Source organism: Cydia amplana, chromosome 23 (assembly GCF_948474715.1).
Source record: "Cydia amplana chromosome 23, ilCydAmpl1.1, whole genome shotgun sequence".
In the NCBI taxonomy this organism is placed as follows: domain Eukaryota; kingdom Metazoa; phylum Arthropoda; class Insecta; order Lepidoptera; family Tortricidae; genus Cydia; species Cydia amplana.
Genome location: NC_086091.1, coordinates 2611953 through 2636911, shown reverse-complemented (window position 1 = coordinate 2636911; position 24959 = coordinate 2611953). Strand labels below are relative to the sequence as shown.

The window sequence follows — 24959 nt, the reverse complement described above, 5'->3', positions numbered from 1 at the left end:
GGCGTTAATTTCAATAACAAGATTAATAACAGATTGCAGTACCTACAGGATAAAGGATGACTCACGCTAGACCGGACCGGGCCCGGGCCGGAGCTTCCGGAGCTTCGTTTTCTATGGAAAGCACCACGTGATCACCGATCAGCCGTCATAGAAAATTACATACGTGTCGGCTCTAGCCCGGCTCGGTCTAGCGTGAGTCCTCCTTCACTCTTTTCGTGCGAGGATTTGAAATCATAAATGCCATATCCACATCGTAAGTGTATAGTTTATACACTCGTTGTCACACACAAACCCCAAATTCGTAAGTTAACTACCGGACGCACAAACCCACCATTTTGGATTGTTAGCTTGCGTTTTTTGCTGCCCTGTTTTTGACCTGGCCATAGGTGTGATTTAGTTATACGGAGACAGACTTTTGTTTTATCCTTTCATATTTGTGTGGCGGTCAAAACTCGCGGATTCTTATCTCGGTGGAACAATCATTCTAGAAAAAAAAGCGGCCAAGTGCGAGTCGGACTCGCCCATGAAGGGTTCCGTATTTAGGCGATTTATGACGTATAAAAAAATAACTACTTACTAGATCTCGTTTAAACCAATTTTCGGTGGAAGTTTACATCGTAATGTACATCATCGAACGAGCGAGCGAAGCGAAGCGAAGTTCTTACATTCAACTTTGAACACGCGGCTGGCTAGCGGCACGTCCCGGCATTTCGATGTTTTTAAGCTGACCTGTCAGAAGATAGTTTGATACACAATAACTTAAGTAAATTTGTTCTAATTTAAAAGAAATTGGGTAAACGTGTAGTCGAGGGCATTATATTTTAGTCATTAAATTATGAGCAGGCTCGATCAAGGGGTTATTGAGCTAGAAGAGCTTAGAAGGCCAAAAAGCTGTTTGTGAGGTGTCTTGCTATTCTGGTCATTTTATTTGCAAGAAAGTATGGTCGAGTTTGGTATCAAATGAAAGTGCTCGGCTTACACTTTTATAATATCGTTTTTAAATTTTCCATTTTGTAATAATTAGCAAGATAAAAATAAAATAAAATAAACATAATATAGGCATTTGACATTTGACAGGAAATATTTCGGCTTACCACAGATACAGTATCAGTTAAGGGCTCCACAGACCTGGCAATAAATCGTACGCGGTTTTCGATCCTTTGACGACTGCATTCAATTGATATTTTTGGCGAAACGCGAGTTCTCAGTTCGGGGCGAACTACTAGTATATTTTTTTAGTTTTATCATTCTCTTATTTTAGAAGTTACAGGGGGGGGACACACATTTTACCACTTTGGAAATGTCTCTCGCGCAAACTATTCAGTTTAGAAAAAAATGATATTAGAAACCTTAATATCATTTTTGAAGACCTATCCATAGATACCCCACATGTATGGGTTTGATGAAAAAAAATTTTTTGAGTTTCAGTTCGAAGTATGGGGAACCCCAAAAATGTATTGTTTTTTTTCTATTTTTGTATGAAAGTCTTAATGCGGTTCACAGAATACATGTACTTACCAAGTTTCAACAGTATAGTTCTTATAGTTTCGGAGAAAAGTGGCTGTGACATACGGACGGACAGACAGACGGACAGACAGACAGACAGACATGACGAATCTATAAGGGTTCCGTTTTTTGCCATTTGGCTACGGAACCCTAAAAACCGGCCAAGTGCTAGTCGGACTCGCGTTCCAAGGGTTCCGTACGTTAAGTCTGACTCACGCTTGACTGCACATTTCTAATAGTTTTCCTGTAATCTATAGGTGAAGATCTATTTTGTGTATTTTTCTCAAAATTTTAGACCCAGTAGTTTCGGAGATAAAGGGGGGTGGTCGGAATGACGCACGAGTGATCCTATAAGGGTTCCGTTTTTTCTTTTGAGGTACCTATGGAACCCTAAAAAATGCAAATAGATCCATATCATACACACAAGAGGTTAATTTTGTAACTAAACTTATAAAACTTTTTACCCACCTCAAATCAAAAATAAGAGTTCCGATTTAAACTTTCTCGATTTTTACACATTATTAACTTGTACAACGGGATTTAACCGCGTATTTAAGTTTTAAGATTTACCTCCGACGTTTCGAGGACGGCGTTGTCCCCGTGGATACGCGATTAAGTCCCGTTGTACAATTTAATAAAAATAAGAGTTTACAAAAACCTATCTACCGATCTTCACCGTTGCTGTCCAACTTCGCCAAAGTGAAATAATAAATTCACTATAAATTTTAGAGCTGCGTAGAAATAATTATAAAGTGAAAAAAAAAAAATTGTAGAGTAACCTAACTTCGCCTGTCTCTAACTTCGCCTAATCAGTTTTATTTAATTAAAAACATACCAAAACTTATTCATAATCCTAACATACCAAAACTTAATAATAAGGCAAGGTTATGTACTAAAGGCGATTTTAGGTTACGTTTTGCCAATCCTTGTTTTAAATGAACTGCAACATTGAACGGGATTTGATTGTCCCTATGAAAAGACATGTACGAATTTATCAATAGGTATATTATTTGTTAATCAATATAGTGTATATTCATCATAATGATATAGTCTTGTTTTCAAATTCATTTATTCTAAAAGACACTGCACCTACTTAATCTTTCTGGTTTGACCCATTGGTTGACTGGTAGAGAATGCCTTAAAGCATTAAGTCCGCCATTTGTACCTTCATGTATTGTGAAATAAAGATTAAAATAAAGAATAAATAAATATATTTACCTACAAAAATAAGCTACCTCCATACCTTCTATACCTAGCGTGTACACATAGAAGATCAGTGAGTTTCGGCAGCATCCGGTAATTATAATCTCATATCTATAGCATTATACGAAGATACATTGAAACATTTAAGACTTTATTACCAACGCATAAGGTCTAGTTACTGGTCAGTAAAATGTAGAGTTTCTAACTGTATGAGAAAAATCGTCGCATGATATTTTGTGATTATAAGGTGTTATTTTATACTGTGTGGGTTTTTATGATAAAAACAAATATTTATTTTTAGGCATCTATGCCTTATAAATCTAATCAATATGATTAGATCATGGATAATAATCCATGATCGCGGATCAAGAGCATACCTATTCGGCAGGCTGGAGTTAATTTAGCATGCATTTTCTTATGTAATAAATTCCCTAAAATTTGGTAATGATCGATGAGATTTCCGTTATCGCTCCGCTACCTACTGCTTTTTCTATACAAAATGACCCACTTTCATACTTTAGAGTATTTGGAAAGTTAGAGACACTAGAGACTAATTTTAGGTTATTATACCAGGAGTTTTGGCTTGTATCCAAATTGTGACTCTAATGGTTTTAGTTCTTAACCATCAGGAACAGAAAAGGCGAAAGTAGGCTGAAGTGTGGAGTTTATACTGAACTAATATGATGAAAGTTATAGCTGGTATTATGATTAACTGTGAAATTAACTTTGTATAAAGCAGAAATGTCTAGATACGATACAAAAAAGCTTAGAAGTAAATGAAAAGTGGTAAAAATTATTGCTGTCATCGAGTGAAGTCTCGTTAGCTCAGTTGGCAGCGCGATGGGCTAGTGTCCAGAGTCGCGAGTTCGAGTTTCGCCCGAGATAGTGAATTTATCAACTTTTCAAAACTGACATAATTTTACTCTGACGTCTACATAATTTACTTTCTATACATCTCGCTCGCACTAATAGGTCAGTACGAGCGAGATGCATAGAAAGTAAGTTACATTCATGTTATCGTTTATGTCAGTGCCAAACTGATGGTATCCGTACAGCTTAATTTGTATGCATGAGGTGAGGAATAAATAATTCGAGAAAAGGATGGTACGGCCCTGCTTCTTTGTTTTGCTCGACTTGTCGGGGGCACTGCCGTGCCCCCAGATATTTTAATAGGCGAACTTAGGGTAGGTTTATGAGTTTGCCAATCTTTATTTTCAATGAAAACGGGATTATAGTCTTGAAATTATCCAGATGGTTATAGTCTTTGATAACTATCCCAGACCAGCTATCATGGTCGCATTTTTATCACCTGTCATGCTATGCGTCACTTTCGCACTTACATATTTGTTAGGACGTGACAGCCATGGTGACAAATGATAAAGATCTGGCCATCTTAGCCCTACAGGTTTGAATTATTAAATAATGGTAAAAAATAATGATTGGGGCGTTTCTTATATTTTGGATTTTATATTTTACGTTATTATCAAATCGATAATTATCAGGCATTAAAATCACGATAATTATCAAGATAACTATCATTGATAATTATCCTTTCGAACCCTGACGGTATGTATTCAAATATTTTCACAACAATCTGTATTCTCATTCAACCATTTCCTGCGATCGTGACCAAACCAGGCCCCGTAGCCAACATGCCAATCGCTATCCGTAGCGAACGAAACGCAACCGTCACTTCACTGTCACACTAATATTGAAGAATGATAGAGAGACACAAAGCGATTCGATGGCGAAGCGATAGCGATTGTCACCTTGGCTAGGCCGCCTGTTCTCCTGATAAACATAAAGCCCATGATACATGACATTGGAAGTCACGGGACGAAACAACAATCGTATTTTTGCTTGACCGTGTACGTTAAATAAAAAGTGGGCCGGGGAGTAAAGTGGGCCGCGGGAGGTAAGTGGGCGATTCCCGCATCTCGGAGTCGAGAGCTTAATCATGCGAGAGATAAGCGGATAGGGCTGGCACATTGAAAATACAAGAAAAATACATAAAAATAGATGTAAAAAAATATGTATTGCAACATAATGAAGCAAAATCATTTATTTTAGTTAAATCTAGGCTACTACACTAGAAATAAGGTGCAAGATCTTACAACGTTTCCTTTTTTATATTTATTTTTGTAGGTAGGTAGGTATATATGCAGTTTTATATTAGGTACCTACACCCTACTTTTTTTTGACGTGTAAAATGTATATTTTATGAATAAAACATTGAATTGAATTGAATTGTCAGACGTGCGCGCGTCTGCGTAGGTATCCAATAAAAATGTTACAAAAAGAGTCAAATAAAAAGAGGTACAATTTTTTTTTATTCTGATTTTTGTTTTCAGTATTTACTATAGTCGTTTACCCTATTGTTATAAAATCAAACATGATGTGATACAAGATATATAGTAGGTACCTATACTATTGCACTCATTACTATTACAACTTTTGATATAGGTACCAATAGCTTTGAAATAAAATAAAAAATCTTGGTCTTTATACAGTTGTCGAAATGAACTTAAGTTAACTCAACTTGACCGCTGGGTGGCGCAACCGCGAGCCGGCGTCCGTACCGTAGCCGTAGACACTAAAATTGGTGTGGGCCGCATGTACTTGTGTTGAAATCGCGGAGTGAGCCACGCCTGGTATTATATGGATCACCTTTTATATGGACTTTTTTTGTGATTACAGGGTTGCTCTCTTAGCAAAAGTTCCTTATAGTTTCAGTCATGAATACAGTCGCATATGTGTAATTGTGTATATCTTGTAACACCTAAATCATTATTTCTAATTTGAAATATATTACAAATCAAGACATAAACTGAAGAGGCAGCCCTAAGGTCCATTTTCGGCGGTCCGGACCTTTTGTCCCGGGCAATTCAATTTGGTGATAAGGGAGGAGTTTTATCGATAAATAGGAAGACAAATAAAAACCGAATAACCGTATGCGGGGTTAACCGGCAGCCGAAGGGTTATTTATACGTGCGGATGCTATGTTTTGTCTTTACTCGAGTAGTTGAAGGGTTGCTATTGTAATATTGTTATGGTTTTTCTTGTTGAAGTACTTAGGGCATACTGAAAATTCCTGGACTAGCCACTTAGAAAAAAATAAGTCTTCTCATAGGTATATCAGAATCCAGAAACATTCAGCATGGCCACGTATAGTGTTGTGATTGAAATAAAAGCGTGAATAGGTATGCATATTTTATAGAACAAAATAATGTTAACCCATACAGGATGACTCACGCTACAACGGTCCGGGCACGGGCCACTTATTTTTCTATGACAGGTGACGTGATCACGTAATGCTTGATGCAAGTGTCTGGCGCCCGGCCCGGGCCCGGACCGTTGTAGCGTGAGTCACCCTTAAAGCTTACTATTTAGATTAATTGTGTACAACAACGTCACCAACTGAAATAAGCGGCTATTACGCACCCATACATACTAAATTGGTACAAAAAAAAGAACTCTGTGAAATCACTAAATAATATAAAACAAAGTCGCTTCCCGCTGACTGTCTGTCCCTATGTATGCTTAGATCTTTAAAACTACGCAACGGATTTTGGTGCCGTTTTTTTTAAATAGATACAGTGATTCAAGAGGAAGGCTTATGTATAATTTGTTTACCCGTGCGAAGTCGGGGCGGGTCGCTAGTAAGAAATAATTGATGAACATGAACCAATCCTATTATGCCATAATAGATCACATGACACAGGCTTGCCAAAATTCAAATTGCATTATCCAAATCGAGTTGAACGCATTTCAGCCGATTATCGCGGTGGTATCGCGATAGCCGATAAATCGACATAGTAACTAAGCCATTAACGTATATCTCAGGACGGGCCTAAAAATGGTCCTAGTTCAGCGGTGTCACTCACGAATTCGAGCCAATCGTGCAGTCTAACGCAACTAGTTGCGACCAATCGCGCGCGTGATGCGAACTCAACCAATCGCGTTGTAGCGGTGTCACACCGCTCTACTGGCCCCATTCATGCCCCATACATATTGCTTGTAAGGCCAGTCCTGAGATGTATGTCAATGAACTAAGCCTATTTGTCAATAACAGTACCTATTAATGTGAATTAGCAGCACCCCTGGTGTAAATTTAATCGTGACGTCATCGTTTGCATTAAGTTCCATTTTGTATGGGACTTACGAACTGTGTCTCATCGGCCAAACTGGTTTGTAGCAACAATAGTTATTTTCTATACAAGTGCGAAAAAGAGGAAATTCGAAACGAGCGGCGATAAATTAAAACACGACCGAAGGGAGTGTTTTAAATCGACACGAGTTGCGAATTACCTATTCGCACGTGTATCGAACAACGTTTTACAGTACATATGGCACTTTAAAGTTTCGACATACGCACGAAAAGTGCTAAGTGCGGAAAAGTAGCCCCATATGTACTGTAATAATTATTTGTTTTACAAGTGGGCAAAGCTGTTTATTTGATACCCGAGCAAGCGAAAGATTCCAAATTTCCAAAATTCGAAAAACTTAGATTTTAAAAATGGAATCTTGAGCGTTGCGAGGGTTTCCATGCACGAGGGTTAAACAAAATTTGCCCCCGAGTGAAACACTTTCACCACACCAACCCGAAGAAAATATCAACTGTAAGATATCAAACAAAAACAAACCAAAACAAATCCAAATGAATGTTATTAAATATTTATCATTCAAAATCATCATTTTAAAGTCAATTTAACCAGCAAACATAAGAAAACAACTCAAAATATGAAAATTCAGTTTTAGCTTAGGATATTGACAATTTATTTCTTTATTACTTAAGTTCAGTTATTTTTTGTCAGCTACCTAATAGTTTTTTTCAGTGTGTTAAAATTTAAACGCTCATACACGCTTTAAATTTAGTGTAACGCTCTTACGGTAGATGTCGCTCGGGTCCCCTTGACCCATCTGGTGGAAAGATTTGCTGGCTATGGATGAGGTCTTGGTGGCTCAGATGGCAGAGCGCTGGAGTATCGATCCAGAGGCCGTGAGTTCAAGTCTCACCCAAGACAGTAATTTTTCCACTTTTAAAATTTATTCTAAGCTTAAAATTTAAAGCTCTTTACAACCTTTTAATAAAACAGAAAAAGGGGCAAACAGCTTCAAACTGAAGCAAAAAATATGGCCCCAACAATTACCCGGGCCCGGGACAAATCCCTGAGCAGAGGTGAAACAAAAAGTTTTACCCCAAACTTCAAACACCCGTTAAAAAGAGGGTAATTATGCCCCGTGCGCTAGTTAAAATGTCCGCGAGACGAAAGTTAATCCCCCATAAAATTTTGCCAAATATTAACGTTTGCCGGCTTATTTATTTTATTGATGATGAGATAAGATAAAAGATAAGTTATTCATTTATGTGAACGTCGAATACACCGGTTCCAACCCTACACCTCTGCCTCGTGAAGATTTAAATCCCCCCTCAATTAACATGCATTACGAGTAAATAAGAAAAATACCATTTAAATTACTGTAGAATTCATGCAATGATGATGTATTTAAGCCCAAAATTTTTGCCATTAAATTTTATCCAGGTGCTATACTTATACTCTAACTGCTGCAACTAAATCCACGCAGACGAAGATGCGGGCAAAAGCTAGTATATTATAATGCATGATGTAAACTTTGCTGGTACAGTCACCTGCAATAATTACTCTTCGAAGGCCGCAAAAATATGTGACACGCTCTCATGGCTCTACAATAAGATCGTGTCAGATATTTTTGCGGCCTGCGTTGTGTGACATATTATTGCAGGTGACTGTACAAGTGTACAGTACACATCATAGTTCCGCAATACAGGTGCGCCATTGACAGTCGACGGCACTAATCTGCGCAAATTGACTGGCGTGTACACTAGCGGACAATGCAATGTCCCTTTCTATGAAAATAGGTGATAGGTACTGAAAATAAAAGAATAAGTATAGCTGGTCAAGCAAATCTTGTCAGTAAAAAAAGTCGCGAAATTCAAAGTTTCTATGGGACGATATCCCTTCGCGCCTACATTTTTCAAATTTGCCGCCTTTTTCTACTGACTAGATCTGCTTGACCAAGTATAAGTAGAATGCTTTACCAAATAGTACATTACGGTATAAGTGCGAAGAATAGGAAATTCGCAACGAGTGGCGATAAATTAAACGACCGAAAAGAGTGTTTTAAATCGATCCGAGATGCGAATTACCTAGTCAAACATGTATCTTACAACGTTTTACAGTACATATGGCCCTTTAAATTTTCAACATAGTTACGTAATGTGCTAGTGCGGTAAAGTAGCAGTAGCACCATATGTACTGTAAATAATAGAATTGAATACTGTATATTGCACACCTCAGAAAAAAATACAGCTTTAGCGAAAACAATTGATTCAACCTCTTTGTTGTCTATAATAACTTAATAAGGATCCCAAGTCCTGAGATTTTCGTTTTTTTTTGAGAACGTTTTTTCCACACCATTCTGTACGATTTTTGACCACGACATGCAAACCAATGGTTAAAGATAGAGTGATACAACAGGTGATCTTATATCTAGGGTTTAAGCTCTTTCAGACAACCTTTACCAATTGTTGGGTGACCTCTGAACGGATTTAGACGAAGTTTAGTATGGAGATAGTTTAAGGCCCGTAGAAGGACATAGGATAGTTTTTATCAATGATAAGCGTCATCATCATAATCCCAAGCAGAAGTCGCGGGCAAAAGTAGTCTGATAAATGTATTTTAGGGTGGATCAACTATTTCTTGTTATTATTCTGTCCGGTCAGCTAAGAGACAATAGTAGCATAGTTTCTTAGAAGACATTGTACACCACCTCCTTCTGACACGCTTGGCACACGACCCTCAATGGAAAGGGTTTATAAGTATCACAAAAAGCGTGTTTGGTGAATTTAAATGCCTAAAAATCGGGTATTAAAGAGTGACCCACGAGAGCGTAACTATGGCAACGAGTGACAAGAAAAAGTTGATTCACCCTGTAGTTAGGTAGGTACTTTGGACGTTATTTTGTCCCGCAGTGTACTCGGTACAAAGCGAACTATCCCGTACATCACTCATCAATCAAATCCCTTATTAGCCTTCCAGCTGATATGTTCTGCATTGTGGTAATGTGCATTGTAATATCTGGTGCGACGTGACATAACATGACTTATGCAACCTAGTGCAGATGAATTGAGAACCGCCTGTTTAATGTTAAAGTATACTTTCCTTATTGTATGTACAGTAATTGTAAGGTGTAAACACACCTTAACAGAATTATAATATTGTTTAATGTTACTTCTTAGTGCCAGTTGCACCATCCGCACTTGACAGACTGATGAACGTCGCCGGGCGCGTCGCGGCGGTTTACTATGAAACTTTCCATACAATAACATTTAGCGAACTCTTTAACGATGACAAACAGATTGGTAAGTAAGACTCGTAAGACCCAAGCCAATTTTTCGCTTTTACATTTGCAACTTTCATTTATTTCTATAAGAGTTCATAACTCGAATTTAATTTGTACTTGTTTTAGTTGTAGTATTTTGACTCGAACTTATAATTAAATCGAAGCTTGTGAGTCCTTATAGACTTATGTACTTGATAACTCCAAATTTATTTACTAAAAGTTTCGAGATATTTAACCTGTAAAATGGTCGATGTACTGTTATTTAGATGAAACCTATAAAATTGACGACGTCGTTTTCCGAACGCTCGATTCTTATTGAGTTTCGCTTAAAAAAGACTTAATAAAGGACTCAACTCGGGATGCTTAGGCGCTGGGTTGTAAGAATGAGTCGAGTTCTTTAAATTTAAACCCAAAAGACTCAATTCCTGTCAGCTCTAGTCTAGAAACCAAAATGTTGTACAAACTAGGTCATACTCGTATTAGCTCAACACAGTTATGTGTATACTGTATACACTGTATACACCAGTACCAGTGTTGGTCACAGGTATGACATAGATACGAGATGAAACCGCCACGCTGCATGATTACATTTTAGGTGTATTCCTCTTGGAACCAGAATGTAACGTGTAACATTTAAAAGTTGAATATTTTTCCGTAAAGGCGTTGATTTGTACGATGAGCAAATGAGCATGGATTTGTATATCGTTATAGCTACGTGATAGCTTACCATCAGACAAGCTGTATGCTTGTATATCACCTATATGGTAATTGAGGGGGGATTTAAATCTTCTCGAGGCAGAGGTGTAGGGTTGGAGCCGGTGTACCTTTATTTGACGTTCATAAGCGCATCGTAATATGCCTACTTGAATAAACTATCTTTTATCTTTATCTTATGAAAACCCACACCGTTTGAAAATGTATAAAGGCCTCAAAGACATGCCGGAAGAATGTCGTGTTCCGCCGTTTCCGTTGCGGCGGACACCGACTAACATCGTGCTCTAGTTTTAACTAACCCGACGACACGTTTGTGGCAGTTTTTGGAATCAGTCACTAATTAATTCTACAGTATGTACGTAGTCATATGAATCTATCAATTAGGGTATTTATGACTACTAGTCAAATCAGTTTCTGTTTTCGAACTGTCAAAACGATTTTGCTACTATGGAATTTTTATGAAACACTAGCATGTGACGTCGCCACAATCGCGCCGCGTTCGCGCGTTGTTCGCCTACGTAAGCCGTAGCGTTACGCATGTAGTTAGAGTCGGACCAAGATAAGTCTGCAGCGGATTTGATAGCCCACGCAGTGCAAGTGTCATTTATGCGTCATAATTTCATAGAAGTTTGACGTTTAACCCGTGGAGCGCCCTAACAAGACACGTGTGCTAGTAACTAGTATAGGAGTTCCATACAACGGTAATTTTGGGGCGCTCCAGGGGTTAAAATAACACGTGCACTGCGTGGGCTATCAAATCCTCTGCAGACTTTTCATGGACTGACTCTATTAAATTGGTATGTATTAACTGTAAAGTTCTTAAAATAAAAGAATAACCGGGGATTTGGGGATCGAGAAATTGGGGAACATAATCTAGAAAGTCGGTTGCAAGTGGAAAACATCGTTCCGGATGGTGCAATTTTTCCCGCATCTTTGCGGAGTGCATAATGCGCACTTACACGAATTAAATCCTTGTCACAATGGGGCTTGTTTGCTGACAGCTTAAGGCCTGTGCACACCGGCTGCGTGTGCGTGACGTGCACGTGCGCGTGCAGCGTTGTAGTATACAGATCCTTATGAGAGACGGCACACCGCTTGCGTGACGTGTGCGTGTGCGGCTCCAACATTTTAGCGCACGCGCACGTGCACGTCACGCACACGCAAGCCGGTGTGCACAGGCCTTTAACTATGCCAAGGTAGGGGTCTAATTGTGAAACGTTTTCAGTGACGTCGGTTTATTTTGTCTGTTAGATAGCAGAAAATGCTTCTAGTTTTGTACCTACAGACAGACAGACAGTCCGACTGACAGACAGTACGAGTAGAGTCTTAGTACTAGGGTTCCGTTTTGTAAAACTGGGATAGATGCCCAGGGGGTATAGTTGCCTTGATTGCAATTACTCTAGTTTCGCGAATGAAACGCATTGGTCTAAGAGCTAGCCACGGAAATAGGTATGCAATTTATAGAGCAACGAAATCCCTATAGTTAGTATGCCATACTATCATTATTAATTAATCCGGGCGCCTGGCAGCTGTTTAGCGGTGGGTGCAGAAGTGGATGAACAACAAAGGGGTTGTAAAATCAATTGAAGGTGTGCAATTTATAGAGCTCTGAGTTTGGTGTGATATAATAGCTAATTATGTATTTAATTCAAATATAACAATGCCAGGCGTTTTATTTGGGGGAAAAGTAGTGCCAGGTGTTGAAAGTACACAATCACTTGAGCGCCTGCTGAAGACGACGACACGAGCAAATTGCACCTGACTCACAATTATTTTACGCATAGTAGAGTAATTCAAATATAACAATGCCAGATTGTTATATTTGAATTAAATACATAATTAGCTATGATATCACACCAAACTCAGAGCTCTATAAATTGCACACCTTCAATTGATTTTACAACCCCTTTGTTGCCCATCCACTCCCGCACCCACCGCTGAACAGCTGCCAGGCGCCCGGATTTATTAATAATGATAGTATGGCACTCTAACTAGAGGGATTTGGTTGCTCTATAAATTGCATACCTTTTTCCGTGGCTAGCTCTTCGGCGTTATTTTATTTATGTATCGAGAGACTCTGCAACCACAACTAAGTTGACCGTGTTGCATGTCTCTGTGCAATTGCATGGGACGGCTAGGTGCGATCAAAGTTTTTGCGGGATAAATGTCCTCTTTCTCGACGGGGCATCTATCCTAAACGTAGGTAATTTACATGGATGAGGCAACTATCCCCTATACGGGATAGTTGTCCCAAAAATTTGAGGTCCGCAAAAATGGCCAATACTCTGGAAATATCAAAGAATATATTTATTCCCTTCATAAATTTGAAGATTATAAACCAAAGTACCTACCCGATTTACAAATAAATAATCTTGCCTTTTGTACTCAGAGATATACAGAATTTCAAAAAGTGGGGCATCTATCCCGCTTTTACCCTTCCCTTTATAACTTGTATTTATAAGACATCAAAATGAGCTGTGTAAAATAGTAAAATACTCTCCACATCAAGTAAATGCTGTTCCTAAAGTCCACAGAAATTCCAGTGGCCACTACAAAGGGGAAAGAAGCCGTATAAAATAATACATTTTATAATTATTACTACAGGAAAGTAGGGCGAAGTTGCCGGCGGGTGAAACCTGCGATGTGAAGTTTGGAATTAGTTATAATTTTTGTTCGCAAAGCTACCTATTCTCTACCTAGAGCCATAGCAAAAAGAATAGAGTGAATACCGTAAAATGGGGTGAGTAGGGTTCGCGGGGAGAGTTGGGTTATGAATGGGGAGAGAAGGGATGAAACGGGTGAGATGGGATTTTAAGGCTACTGCTACAAAAATAATGTATTCCAACTTAAAATGGAGCTAAAGTAATACTCATAATAAAAAAAAAATCGATCCAACAATCATCGAAAATCACCTTTGTATGAAATCCCATCTCACCCCAATTACGAGGGACTACGGGGTTAAGTGGGATTTCCTGTTTATCGTCAAAGTTATGAAATGGAACTACCCAAAATAAAATAAAAACTAAAATACAAACGTCCGGAACACTTATTATCAGAGCTCGGCGGGGGTGAGCTATTTACCTTATAATTTGACATGTCTTACGTCATATTATAAGGAAAATAGCTCACCCCCGCCGAGCTCTGATTATTATATATACACCATTCAGTTTTCATATGTAAAAATAAATGTTATCGAGGTTTTAATGTTAGTTTTGCCACTTTTGCCCCTACTCACCCCATTTTACGTTAGAGAGTTACTGTCATGGTAAATTATTATGTAGCCCCTGCAGTACATTTACTGCCATCTTTTGACAAAAGGTTATGCCATCGCTCGAAAAGATTGCACCATACCTTTGGCCTACTCTCGGGCATATGGCGTTAATTTCAATATTTAAAAATTGACACATATCAGTGAAAGAATAAGGGTCAAAGTCAAATGGCGTTCTAACAGTTTTATTCTTTTGTTAAAAAACGGCAGTTTTACTGTGGCTACATAATTTATTTGACAATATGCCTTTGAAATAGATTCTCTTTGGCCATACAAAATAAGGCGAGATAATCCTTTGTACCTAGGCACTTTAGTATCTACATAGTACAATAGATTCTGTGGTATAACTTAGTACCTACTTAAATCACATGCATGAGTAAAAGAGAAAACTTTGTTAGTGCCCTCTCGCTCGCTTGCAAATTAAACACATTTAAGTTCCGATAGAGCTGTGTGGGGCCAGTAAAGAAGCGGATTTCGGAAGCGGACAAGTTTATAGTCCGTCGATTTGAAACTGGAAAAATAATTTGCAAGTTCTTGTGTGGCAGAGACCACCCAAGAACTTTACTGGGTGCCGGCGAGTCGAACGCTACAGAACCAGTCTAAAATGTGTCATCGAGATGCGTAACAAAGGCGAGTTATCGGAGAGCGCACCTACACTGGTTTGTTGGGCGTTGGACTAGCCCTGCGCTCAGGTGCCAATTAGAATTACACGACCCTTAGCGGAACGTGCGGTTTTACTTAACACTAGACAAAGGATTAGCCGTTTGGGGCCAGCTTCTAATCTACGGATGGGGTGTCAAATGTAGCTCGACATGTTTCAATTCTTTACGATCCTCATCGAGATCTGGGGTTTTACTATGATGTCCTTATTGCGATTCTGTTTAGGACCTAAACTGAATTGCTAAAGGACGGAGCTATAAGTCGCATAACTCCGTCCCTTAGCGATTCAGTTTAGGTTCTAAACAGAATCGCAGTGGACAATTGGACATCATGGTAAGGTCCCTGTTGGCAGTGACTCAGCTCATTCGTGGTGCGTGTGCCGCGGCCGCTGCTGGAAACCATCGCGAACGCGGACTTCTGGCCGAAGGGTGTGGTGTTTCGGCGGGTCCGTGGGAATCTGTCAAATCCTACACCGGAACATGCGACACAACAGAAAACCACCGTATCGCCTTATAATTTTTAGCTTGTAAGATTTTTATTACCGTATGTATTTTAGTTTGTAAGGAATGTACTTACCTCGCTATATCTATGGGCCTTAGGTGCCTGATAATAAATGTTTAATTTATTTTTTTAATTTTAATTTAATTTAATTTTTTTAGTTAGTTGCCTGATAATAAATGTTTAATTTAATTTTTTAATTTTAATTTTACATTATTTTTTTAGTCTCGCAAGAGTTTCATGAGAGTTTTCTATTCGAATCAAGCTGATTTAGTGGCCACATGTGAAGTTTATACAACGACCATGTTACTCTGATTACGTTAGCCCACCGTCATAGACGCACTGAAAGAGGCTGCCACAAGGTGTTACTCTGTTATTATCTTATTATGTTGAAACTAACAATAAGGATATCAAATATTTACACAAAAAAGTCTACATACCATGTACAGGAAGCTGTAGAGATAACTGTGTACCAAATAGGGTTTATGACTGTATTTAAAATTAATTATTTTACGCCATGCATAAAATAAAGCACCAGAACATTAATAGAGAAACGTAGACAGCAGTTATTTTTAGACACAAATTCTGTTTTAAAACCCGTATAAAACTATAATGAGTAAATCATTTGATTGTGACGTCACATGCTAGTGTTTCATATAAATTCCATAGTAGCAAAATCGTTTTGACAGTTCGAAAAAAGAAACTGATTTGACTAGTACTCAAATACCCTATTCTTCGCGTTAAAAGGGTTTAAAACTTTACCTGTATACCTACTCCCTAAAGTACTATTGGCTGGCTGTCACATTTAGGTAATTAGATCTGTGGGACAGAGTTAGTCCGAAATGTGGACTGAATTAGGCGGTCTAGTACTACCCTGCTAGTATCCGCAATTCTGCACTAACTCGTGGCTAGAGTTATGTTGAATAATGATTTGAAGTTACGAAGAGGTTAGATCGTCGATCGTCTATCTATTCATAAGTTACAATGATACAGATTAACCTAATTGACCTAATTTTTTTTCACGGTATATAATTAGGCCTTTTACGTAAATAGCTTAGGTATCTGTTACGGGATAGAGTACCTACCCAGCAAAAATTAGCATTTCCTTATCATTTCTCGTATGATTGGCAGCAGTTCTCATTAAGTATATCGGCCTTGATTGGACCTAATCTATTCAACCACTTACTTGCTTAGGTTATACATATAATCTAGATTATCTATACCGGTTGAATCTAGACCTGGGAAATGGTTTAATAGGTCTAAGTAACTTTCTTAGCGATTGAGAAGTTATTGCTCTTAAATTAAGATTATTAGTATTAATAATTTCTCAATAATTAAGAGTCTTAATTATTGAGAAATTATTAATACTTAATTAACTATTTATTGTTGTATTCAAATTTCAACATTATTTTTACGCACATTAAAGGCGTTTCAAATAAATCTATGTCCATTTATCCATTTATAATAGGAACTAAAGAGTCTGCAAGTGCTCGATTTTTTACACTCATACACCTTTTTGAAATTGAACGAAAGCTGTAGTTTTTTTTTTGTTTCGCGGAACCTTTTTACGGTTGACCAAGCGGTTGCGTTCAAAAACCAATATTTGCTTAACAAAATGTTTTTTTTTGTTTGGATTTACTCTCGTTTTCAACATCGCCTTTATTTTTATCTTTAGTCACGGTTATTGATAGTAAAATTAATAGTTTAGTTGCAATAAAGTAACTACTCGTATTGTGGAATATAGACCGTGGAATTGCCTTGAAGCCCATGACGAATAGGGTATTTGACTACTAGTCAAATGAGTTTCTTTTTTCGAAATGTCAAAACGATTTTGCTACTATGGAATTTATATGAAACACTAGCATGTGACGTCACAATCAAATAACTTACTCTTTATAGTTTTATACGGGTTTTAAAATATAAATTGCGTCTAAAAATAACTGCTGTCTAATTGTAAGTTGCTCTATTAATCTTTTGGTGCTCTATTTCATGCATGGTGTAAAATAATTTATTATAAATACAGTCGAATACCCTATTTAAATAGTTATACACATAAGTGTTGGTTTCAATTTGCTTTACTACTTAGAAATGTAGGAATAGTGACATGAAAAATACATTAAAACATTTATAAATTGTACATATGCAAGTTTTTCTAAGCATTGAAGTTTTCCTTGTATGTAAATTCACAATAAATTTTAAGTCTGCTTTAATTACTTTCATTAAAACTATTTGGCATTGAAAAGCAATTAATATCAGCGAAAAAAAACCAGCTGTTACAATCTTAATAAATTAAGTAAGTAATTTATTAATATTTTAACTTCCAATTGTAGTTTTAATTAAAACTAAAAAAGCGGCCAAGTGCGAGTCGGACTCGCCCATGAAGGGTTCCGTATTTAGGCGATTTATGACGTATAAAAATAAAACTACTTACTAGATTTCGTTCAAACCAATTTTCGGTGGAAGTTTACATGGTAATGTACATCATATATTTTTTTTAGTTTTATCATTCTCTTATTTTAGAAGTTACAGGGGGGGGGACACACATTTTACCACTTTGGAAGTGTCTCTCGCGCAAACTATTCAGTTTAGAAAAAAATGATATTAGAAACCTCAATATCATTTTTGAAGACCTATCCATAGATACCCCACACGTATGGGTTTGATGAAAAAAAATTTTTTGAGTTTCAGTTCGAAGTATGGGGAACCCCAAAAATTTATTGTTTTTTTTCTATTTTTCTGTGAAAATCTTAATGCGGTTTACAGAATACATCTACTTACCAAGTTTCAACAGTATAGTTCTTATAGTTTCGGAGAAAAGTGGCTGTGACATACGGACGGACAGACAGACGGACAGACGGACAGACAGACAGACAGACATGACGAATCTATAAGGGTTCCGTTTTTTGCCATTTGGCTACGGAACCCTAAAAAATTATCACCTGATTTATTTCGCTATTGACATTTTAAATTTACGACTTTGGTTTGGTACCTACAAGTTAAGATAGAAGCGGTATTGCCTAATTTGTTGAATTCTGCGTGAATTTGTGCGTGTGCGTGTGTGCGTGCGTGTGTGTGTGTGTGTGTGTGTGTGTGTGTGTGTGTGTGTAAAACAATAATCTAAATTCTATAATTTGGCCACGACAGATATACCTACCTACTTGATATGAAAAGAAAATTTATGAAAATGACCCGTTTAAACTATTCCGTGTATATCTAATATATCTATAGTGTACTCATTCCTACACTACATATTCTCATTACCTCCATGTCATGTTTAGGCCACGACATATCCATCTGTCGGTCCTATTTTCTACCCATGCTGATCTAATTTAAGTGCTCCATTTTCCCCCTCCTAATGCCTCTGTCTGTCCCATCTTCTCATGTTGATCTACAAGTATCCCCCCCCCTCTAATGCCCCCCCTAATGCGACTGAAACATCGAACTGCGCCATTTATCCCGCAAATCTGAATAAGGACAAATTTGAAATTTAAATCCCGCCTTACCCAAATTGATGGGGAATCCTGAGTGTTCAAAAGCTTTCTGCGGTGGGAACATACGGGTGGATAAACGGGTTGGCGCGCTACGTTTTAAGGGGCTACTGGCGGTTTTCATCGATTTTTGACAAGTTTTCAATCGTATCTCCTACATTTGCACTACAGATAGATTTACAAGACAAACGGCTATCGGTTCTCCAATCTTTTATCTACTTTTTTGTCTCCTGGATTTTAAAAGAAATCAATACTTATTTTTTATGATTTTTTTTAAACATTGCCTAAAAAAACACTTTTTACGAAAGTAGATTGCTGTGAAGGATCTTAGATATACGAAATCTATATATTTGGGTTCGTTTTTGACGTCTCAAATAAGCTGGACACGTTTTTCGAGACGTCAAGGACGATTAATTTTAAATTAATTAACATATAAATTATGTCCAGAAAACCTTTTTTGGCGTAAAATTGTTTAACTTTGATGCCAAATATCTCGAAGACTATGAACTTTGAATTTAATATGGGATACTATATAGCTTAAAGCCGTTGCTGTTAATATGATAAGCCACAAAAAACATTGGAAAACTAAGGGATTCAGGTCATTCAATTAAAGGTCATTGGCGTGGGGGATCCTCTTAACAAATCAAAGTATGAGATTAAGATCATCTCGCTTCGCTTTCATCCCTCCGAAAAAACTAGCATTTTTGTAAAGCGTGTGTAATAAATGTAATATTTAAAACTTTCGCGTTTAGAACACATATTCTCACTCACATTTGTAGACGGGTCTATCGCGAAATTTATTGTATTACATTTATTTACCGACGTTTCGACGGCGGTTTCACTGGTCGTGGTCGCGGTTAGCGCGATAGACCCGTCTATAAATGTGAGTTAATGTGTGTATTAAAACGCGGCGTTTCCAAACGAGTCTTTCTCCCGTGTGTTTCCGAATGTGGTCGTGATTCCAGGTGAAATAGATGCCGCTATTAGACCGGTTGATTGCTATTTTTATCCGACTGCAGCCGGAGTAATGCTTTTTGGATATTAATATGTCAGACGTAATAAGTACTTATTAAAGAAAGGAAACGGAAGGAAACGAAGCCCTCCAGTGGTGAAGGCCGGATTCGAACCGGCGTCTTTAGCAATCCGGGCTAATGCCTTGAACCCCTTGGCCACCCTGCCACGGTGGAACCCGTCCCAATTTCTCGACTATATGCCATCTTACTAAGACTAGGCGTCTTTGTCCATCTCTAAGACTTAAGTTACTATTATGTATTTGTATGTTTTGGCAGTACTTATTAAGTTATTAGTATGTATTTCGATATGTAACTCATATGGGATGTCGGATATAGAACTACTTAGTGCCACTTGCACCATCCCACTAACCCACCCCGGGTTAAATAAACCTGACCGGTTAAACCTGGATTTACCATGTTAGTCTAACAATGGACTTTTTTTTTTAATCTTGTTAAAAATATTTTACAAGACTTTGTTGGTATTTGCCTAAAATAAACAGTTATTATTAGGGAGAGCCCATTGCTATTTTTATAAACTTATTAAATGGTTTAATCTTTCTGTAAAGTTTATATTGAGAGATGTTATTGTTACTGTTATATTTAGACGAATTTTTCAGAAGTAGATGAAGTATAATTTATTACTCAAATCCTATAAAATTGTATTCGTGGCTTTCCATCTGAAAAGGGCACTTATGCTTCATCTGCAATAAGGACCCTAATATCAGAATTTATATTAGCAGTACAGATGGAAGCGTCCTTATTGCACTTGAAGCACCCTTCTGTTATGGACCCACATTTTGTTACATGCGCGACGGTAATCGCTTACCTTAGGCGATTCGTCTGCTCATTTGCCACCTATATCATAAAAAAGCGTAACGACAACGTGTCGTGATTAGCACTGTGAAAAGGACAAAGTGGAATGATTCCCCAAACGTTGCCTGTGAAACTTAAAGTGCCGGTTCAAAGTTAACTTGGTCCAAGTAATGAAATCCCGAGGGAATTAACCATGAACCTATAATATTACGGACAGAGTTTCGCTTACAACACAACTGTGATTCCAACATCCACCAGTTTCATAGTATTTACGCGTGACACACACATTGACAGCCCAGATCCACCAGTTTGCCGTCAGACGAATCGAAACGTCATTGAAGTAAACATGTCGAAGAAAAATATAAAATATGCCGCCATGCGTAGTTAAATCCTGCTAGAATTGTACCGATCGAAAGAAAAAAAGTCACGGAATAACTTTTCATACTTAAGTTTATCAATTAGTACGTAAAATCACGATAATTTGTTGTTTATAAATTATCAAACTGCAAAACAGGAGTGTGACCAGTAACATGAATAGGGTAATTTCCCGAAAGTAGGGTAATTGATACCCTTCTTATTAAATCATTATGTATTAAGAGATCATTTAGGTAAATGGTTAAATTATTGCATTTCAAACTAGGTCGGTATGGTAATTTCCCGATACTAAGGAGATTAGACGCTTACATGCATGTTTGATAGTTAACGTTTGTTTGTTATGTATTATATTTTTTTTGTTGAAAACCAGATATGTATGTTTCAAGTTAAATGTATAAATTTAAAAAACATGACGAACTGATTTCATTACGATGCTAAATATTATTAGGTATTGAAAATAATGTTTGCACAAAGTAATTGTGCAATATTGCGCATTTTCAAGACCTATAAAATCAGATACGTACACACCTTTTTTATTGTCTAACGTAAAACTGTCCTAATTTTTTTATTTGAAAACAAGGACGATATTAAAAATAATTGTTTCACCATTAGGGGAGAATTTGTGTTACATGGTAACATTCGTCTACACGCACACATTCAAACCGTCCGCCATTGCAGTGTCACAGTTTGTCTTAGGTGACAGTCCGTCCGTAATATTCTAGGTCCATGTTTTAGTCAAGTTCAATATGGAAGATTATTTTAGTTGTTAAGTTCTTTTTATATAAACATTTACAGAATACTCTTTGGACACAAGAACAGGTAGCTGCTACAAAGTGCACAGGTCACCTCTGAATTGGACACGTGCATTCGTTGCATGCGCACGCGAGGGTGGCCATCTTGCTGTCGTCAACAGGTACGTGTACCCATGAACCTATAATATTACGGACAGAGTTTCGCTTACAACACAACTGTGATTCCAACATCCACCAGTTTCATAGTATTTACGCGTGACACACACACATTGACAGCCCAGATCCACCAGTTTGCCGTCAGACGAATCGAAACGTCATTGAAGTAAACATGTCGAAGAAAAATATAAAATATGCCGCCATGCGTAGTTAAATCCTGCTAGAATTGTACCGATCGAAAGAAAAAAAGTCACGGAATAACTTTTCATACTTAAGTTTATCAATTAGTACGTAAAATCACGATAATTTTTTGTTTATAAATTATCAAACTGCAAAACAGGAGTGTGACCAGTAACATGAATAGGGTAATTTCCCGAAAGTAGGGTAATTGATACCCTTCTTATTAAATCATTATGTATTAAGAGATCATTTAGGTAAATGGTTAAATTATTGCATTTCAAACTAGGTCGGTATGGTAATTTCCCGATACTAAGGAGATTAGACGCTTACATGCATGTTTGATAGTTAACGTTTGTTTGTTATGTATTATATTTTTTTTGTTGAAAACCAGATATGTATGTTTCAAGTTAAATGTATAAATTTAAAAAACATGACGAACTGATTTCATTACGATGCTAAATATTATTAGGTATTGAAAATAATGTTTGCACAAAGTAATTGTGCAATATTGCGCATTTTCAAGACCTATAAAATCAGATACGTACACACCTTTTTTATTGTCTCGTAAAACTGTCCTAATTTTTTTATTTGAAAACAAGGACGATATTAAAAATAATTGTTTCACCATTAGGGGAGAATTTGTGTTACATGGTAACACTCGTCTACACGCACACATTCAAACCGTCCGCCATTGCAGTGTCACAGTTTGTCTTAGGTGACAGTCCGTCCGTAATATTCTAGGTCCATGTAACTCGCGCTAGAGTTGAGGGAGGAAAACAGTGACAAAGAGTAGAAAAGGACAGATAGCACTTTTAAGGTGCCGTGAGGCCTGCCGGCTATCGACTCGCCGTCGAATGCTCTCCCTGCATGATTCGACCCTGAACCGCTGTCAAACTTCGGTTTCCTTTCGGTAGTACTAATATTTAATTTTATTCTGTGCTAATAGTTGCATGTTGAAACAACGATAAAAACTTGTATCAAAAATGATTTTGACAAAAAACTGATTCGGTTGAACTTTTGGCTGAATACAACATGAACCGTCTGTTTTTCATCACTCCAAAGAAAAGCCGAAAGAAGTTCGGTGTGTTTCACACGTACCACTTGAAGCAGAGTTCCAAACACACGTTTACAAGTACACCAGATTTGTCGCACTTAGTATTTAACTCCGCCATCTTGCTTTTTGCCGTTTTTGTTTATTGTTAAAAATATTTTCGGGAGTTTGGTGAAGAAATATTTTAAATTTTTATGCCCTTTTTCAATTTTTTTACTGTTTTTCTCCTAACCAATCCTGCTTGTAGAAATGTGTAGTTTCATACTGGATGTATTTTCATCCGTCAATAAAATACTCTGCGAGGTAAATAAATACATGGATCACACTGAGCACGACAAAATTTTAGTTTTCGAGTGGACATCAAAAACATTTCGTAATTTCGGGCTTAGAACCATAGTTCTCCCAACCATGGTCCAAAACTTCAGTTCGGACTTTGGACTATATTTTTAAAAACTGTACCTAAGATTTCTCTCCTGTGGACAATAGTTAGGTAACAGCTTGTGGGCATGTAGGTAATGATTTTATCATAAGTACTTATCCAAATAAAAGGAGTAGGTACCTTTTAATGGGAATAAGGGTTAAATAAGAAAATTTACCTTTATAGCCCTTAACTTTGGGTATGTCTACAGGAAAGATGTGAAGTTTTGTGTTTGAGGGCGTTTTTTTTTAAAGTTGTCCCCTACACTTTTTTTTTAATTTGGGATTTTTTATGTTATTTCTACTCAGAATCACTAGCTCTTTCCTAGTGTCCTAATGTTTTTATTTCCATTCCGTCACCATTTTTCATAGACTTTGTATGACGGTGGCGGAATGGAAAGATCGAAAAATGTATGGAAATTTTGGGACACTTTTCTCCTATTAGGATAGACAGAGCTCGTGATTCTGAGTTGAAATAACATAAAAAAATCCCAATTTTGAAAAAAAAAAAGTGTAGGGGACAACTTAAAAACGCCCTTGACCCATTTGGATGTTTTTATGGTAGCAAAGTGTTTTCTAAACGTAAACATCCAGTGACGTAACTAACGACGTCTAGAGCGTCTGAAGTCTGTAGGTAGTGCAAATAAATGTTTATCGCGAACGGAAATGAAGGCCCCAGTTGCGTGCGGTGTTTCACGGGTTAAATATGGAGGGTTAAATACGAGCTAGGAAAACTTTACTTTGCATTTTACTATAAGGCTTGTTTTTGAAGTGAAAACTTCTTTAGCGGCGCTGTGCATTTTTTGTGATGGGGAAAAATGTTAAACTCGTAACAGGTGTCACGTGACCGTAAGACGTAAGACGGACACGTAACCTGATCGAAAAACTGTTACTTCAATGTCACTGAGTTTTTCTTTATTGATTTAAATGCCATCTAGTGAGTTTCCCCTCTAACTGGTATTAATATAACTCGAGTACTAACAGTGATGTGCTTAGGGGTTTCAAGTAATGCGACGAAATAACGCTAGATGGCGTTAACCTCAATTATACATAGTGCTGCAGACATTTTGCAATAGTGATTGAGTTTTCACTTCTGCCGGCACTCCCTGAGTGTAACCCGTTTTTTTTTAACGCTTGTCTGGGTTAGGGTTGACTTTCCCTGTATTCGGAAAAACTTTAGGCTGTTCTATAGAAGACATTGACAGGCAGTAAAGGGGCCCACTGATTACTTATCAGTCCGCCGGACGACATCGACCTGTCCGTAAGACGGACACGTGACCTGATCGAAAAACTGTTACTTCAATGTCATTGAGTTTTTCTTTATTGATTTAAATGCCATGCTCTAACTGGTATTAATATAACTCGAGTACTAACAGTGATGTGTTTAGGGGTTTCAAGTAATGCGACGAAATAACGCTAGACGGCGTTAACCTCAATTATACATAGTGCTGTAGACATTTTGCAATAGTGATTGAGTTTTAC

The 24959-nt window shown here is 37.5% G+C and overlaps 1 long non-coding RNA gene and 1 other non-coding gene across 2 annotated transcripts in view; both read left to right on the top strand.

The window, feature by feature from the left end:
• Positions 1-1232: 1232 nt before the first annotated feature.
• The window catches only part of LOC134658881 (uncharacterized), a 379350-nt gene continuing 355623 nt past the window's right edge, over positions 1233-24959 (top strand). The window contains exon 1 of the long non-coding RNA XR_010097757.1: positions 1233-1434. This is a non-coding gene — a long non-coding RNA (uncharacterized LOC134658881). The remainder of the gene's footprint in view (positions 1435-24959) is intronic.
• On the top strand, positions 7661-7733 carry Trnad-auc (transfer RNA aspartic acid (anticodon AUC)). The gene has a single exon. It is a non-coding gene; the product is annotated as a tRNA-Asp (tRNA).